Source organism: Bombina bombina, chromosome 7 (assembly GCF_027579735.1).
Source record: "Bombina bombina isolate aBomBom1 chromosome 7, aBomBom1.pri, whole genome shotgun sequence".
NCBI classification, from domain to species: domain Eukaryota; kingdom Metazoa; phylum Chordata; class Amphibia; order Anura; family Bombinatoridae; genus Bombina; species Bombina bombina.
Window position 1 is genome coordinate 385903320 of NC_069505.1, and position 4487 is coordinate 385907806.

Genomic DNA, 4487 nt, shown 5'->3' on the forward strand with positions numbered 1-4487 from the left:
ATAAACATTATTAAAATATTTACTATTACAGATGCTATGAGACATATAGTAATTTACATAGAGGAATAAAATTTGCTTTACAAGTATATATATTTGGGAATTACTTCATAATTAATACCAATACTGATTTTTATTCATTCCTTTCTATTTCATTAGGGGCCAAGTTGAGAGCAATTAGTCTTTAACGGACTTACAAAATCAGAGTATCATCTATGACATTTCACACTGTCTGAATGAGGGATATCTATACAAGTGTCCCCTTGTTCTGGTCATATTGATGAATACATTTATATAATGTGCCTAGTGTCATCTCTTTTTCTTATTCTAGTAGAAATATAAATCAGTATCACAAGGGATGATCAGTATGGGAGACGGTGACACACATGCCACATGGAAAAAACAGTACTCACTCGGCAGGCAGACAGGCACTCAGTCTTGCTGCAGCTCCCTCCTCTTCAGTAGTTCCTGCCACCAGCCGATGAGATCATGACGCCCGATGTCAGCCCACGATGCTCCACCTCCCAGTGCTCCCACACACACAGCTCTTAGTGTGCGAGTGTCACGTGACAGCTGGCTCTCGCACACTAAGTGCTGTGCGGTTAGGAGCGCTATGGGCTGGCCTGTAGGTGGCACTGCAGTCAATGCAGTTTTAACGTGGAAAGGGCTTTTGCCTATACTTCTATCTATCGCACTGCACAGCATGTGCAATAGATAGAAGTATTAGGCAAAAGACCATTCCACTTTCAGCCTAAATAATTAAAAATGTCAATTTTAAATGTTTTTAGTTAAAACTGCATTGGAGCCTGGAGGATTTTTTTTATTTAAATCAGCAAAAAAGTTTTAATTTTTTTTTTTTTTTTATATCTCACTCTTTTTTTTCTTTCTTTTTTTTTCATCAGGGGTCAGGGTGTGACAGGGGGTTCACGTGCTCAAGTGCTCTTATAGAGGAGCCTCCACTGCCTGTTCCACGGCATAGATTCTGGTAAGATCATTTATTTTTTTTATACATGTATGATAACGCTAGAAGACAGGTTCACAGAGTGACTGCTTTTATCTGTATAGAATCAAGGGTTAATATCTCCTGAGGGGAATTATTGAATAGGGGGGAATAATCTTATATGTTTATTTGATTTTATGCTGTTTTTATGTGTGAGATGTTATGGGCTCATAGGCTGTTATGGAACATACAGGTTTCACTTTCACTTTGAGAGCCATGCAGCTTACAAGCTTTGCACGCTTTCTCATAGCAGGGACGGTCCTGCATTGTGCACCATATGATTATTCCCTCTTTCCTGACCGGGTGTCTATCAGAGAGGAGTCCTAGCTCTCTGAACTGTCTGGGTCATGGGAAGTGGTGAGTGCCCCAGCCATTGTGATATTAAGGTGCAGTTTTTTTAAAATAAAATAATGTTTTATTTCTATAGTTCTCCGGTTATTGCACTAGTGATGGAGGATTCTGTTACTTAGAGGGCACAACCTCTATTCCTAAGGAGTAATTCCTGTTTATAATGTGAGGAGGCCTCAGTACCGCCCCCTCAATTATGTTCCATATGCCTTGATAATGTGATAATATCAAACATGTTTGATACCACGGAGCCGTCCACTATGCTTATCTCTCTACACATGCAGTTTCCCATAGCATTGCTGATCCTCTATCTGGAGGGGGCCTTTTTTCACCAGATGTTACTGCGCAGTTCAGATGATGGTGTCTGTGGCCTTTAATTCTTTACCTCGCCCTGCTAAGCGCAAGCAAAAGGTTACATATTGCAACCCTTCCCAGAGTACATCAGATAATTTATTGGATTTAACTGATAGGGTTATCCGAGGATGAAGTTCTTTCTGAGACTTCAGAGTATGAACAGTCGGGGTTGGAGTCTGCTGCCTCCAAACCTCCGGCTGCGGAGGAACCAGACTTTAGTTTTAGGAATTTGCGCTTTCTTCTAAAGAAAGTTTTTTGGTGAATTCAGTGGTTCCAGAGGCTAAATTGCCTGGGGAACCTTTAATTCCTAAATTGGATAGAGTTTGAGGACAGGGTGTTACCTTATCCTTCCCTGCTCCTGTTAGATGGCAAACATTATTAAGAATGAATGGGACTGGATTGTTCCTCTCTTCTTCCTTTAACAAATCGTTCCCGGTCCTGGACTCTCAATGGAGTTGTTAGGTTCCGTCCCTAAAAGGGATGGTGCAATCTTCACTCTTGCTAAACGTATTACTATCCCGTTTGAGGATAGCTCTTCATTTTAAGAGCCCATGGATAAAGGATGGAAACTCTTTTAAGAAAGTTGTTTTCAACATACGGGATATTTGTTTCAACCGGAGGTGGCCGTTGCCGCGGTTGCTGGAGAAACTACCTTCGGGTGTGACTCCTTATAGAAACATAGAATTTGACGGTAGATAAGAACCAAAAAGATATAAAGTCTACCCATGTTATATGTTACTTTTTCCTTAGGATAGCCTTATGCATGTCCCAGGCATTTTTTAATTCCTTTACAGTCTTTGTGTTAACCACCTCATATGGAAGTTTATTCCATGAATCCACCACCCTTTCTGTAAAAAAATGCTTCCTCAATTTTCTCCTGAATCTGCTACCCTCTAACTTTAGATTGTGACCCCTTGTTTTGACATTTTTTGTGAAAAATGCTTTCAGCTTCTATTTTATTAAGTCCCTTCATATATTTGAAGGTTTCTATCATGTCACCTCTTTCCCTTCTATCCTCTAAACTATACATATTTAGATCATAGTCTTTCTTTGTACGTTTTTATATTTTAGACCATGTACCATTTTAGACAGCTTCAAGTTTATTTATATCTTTCTGAAGATATGGTCTCCAGAACTGTACACAGTATTCCAGATTTGGTCTAACTAGTGATCTGTAAAGTGGCATAAGAACCTTGCTATTTCTGCTATTAATACCTCTTCTGATGCAACCAAGTATTTGACAGGCCTTACTGGCTGCACTGGTGCATTGTGTACTATTTAAATCATCTAAAATAATAATTCCCAAGTCCCTTTCTTCTTAAGTTACAGTCAGTAGACCAGCGCCATCTGTAAACCTTTCACCATGTAACCAGGTATGACTGTTTCCCAGTCGTGAGAGTCATTGTACCATGTCTCTGTTATAGCTACTAAATCTAATTTATCTTGAATCATTATTGCAGTAAGTGCAGGTAATTTACTTACTAAACTGCAAGCATTTGTGCACATTGCACGTAGAACATTTCTAGAATTCTCAAATCCTTTTGCATGAGGACTTATAGGATTGATCGGGGTGGAGAGGTCCCCTCGACGTTACTCAGGAAAGATTTACCGCCTTGAGGGTTGCTAATTCTTTTATCTGTGATGCTATTAGGCAGATCATTCGCCTAAATGCTAAAGCCTCAGTCTTTTCTGTTCAGGCCTGTCGGGCTCTGGCTGAAGTCATGGTCTGCGGATATGACTTCTAAGTCTAGACTTCTTTCCCTCCCCTTTAAGGGAATGATTGCGGTCACAGGGGGAAAGGGTGCCCTTCTACCGCAAGAGAATATAAACTAAGGGACAATTTTCATTCTTTTCTTTTGATAAAGCCCATGTCAGCAGTCCTCCGCTAAGCCTTAGCAAACTAAGAGCTCTTGGAAGCTGACTCCATCCTGTAATAATTCCAAGCAGAGCAAGAACCCCACCGAGTCTAAGTATGCATGTACTGGTGGTCCTCAGTCCTCTTCTGGATCATGTAGGGGAAAACTGTCACTCTTTTTAGTCGCTTGGTTCAGGGACATGCAGGATCGATAGGTCCTGAATGTCACAGCTCAGGGTCACAAGATAGGTTTAAAGTCTCAGCCGCCCAAGGGCAGTTCCTTCTCTGCCTGTCCAGAAAGGAGGGAAGCCTTACTGGGGTGCATACAGGATCTGTCCTCTTAGGAGTTGTCCTGGTGCCTATCGCAGTGAGAGGTTTTGGATACTATTCAAACCTTTTTGTGGTTCCAAAGAAGGCGGGATCTTTCCGTCTGATTTGGACCTGAAGTGCTTAAACAAGCTTTAAATGGAAGGGCAGTTCATGACCATGATTGATCTGAAGGATGCTCCCTTCACGTACCAATCCTCAAGGACCTCTTCCAGTTCCTAGGGTTGGCGTTCCTGGACCAGAACTTCCAGTTAATTGATCTTCTGTTTGGTCTAGCTGGTATAGTAGTGAGCATACCTGCCTTCCAAGTAGTTGACCCGGGTTTGATTCCCGGCCAACACAGCATTTTCCAAGAGGTTAAATCTAGAGAAAGTTCTCTTGTATCGAGTACCAGGGTGGAATTCCCGGGTACTATAAAAGTCTCCATAGACATGAGAATTTTCTAACAGACCAGAGATGTTGCAGGCTAGCTTCAACATGTCTTGCCCTCCAGACCTCCTTAAGTCCATCTGTGGCTCGGTATATCAGTGTATGGAGGTGATTGGTCTCATGGTGTCCAGCACGGACATCATTTCCTTTACCAGGTTTCACCTCAGACTGTTGCAA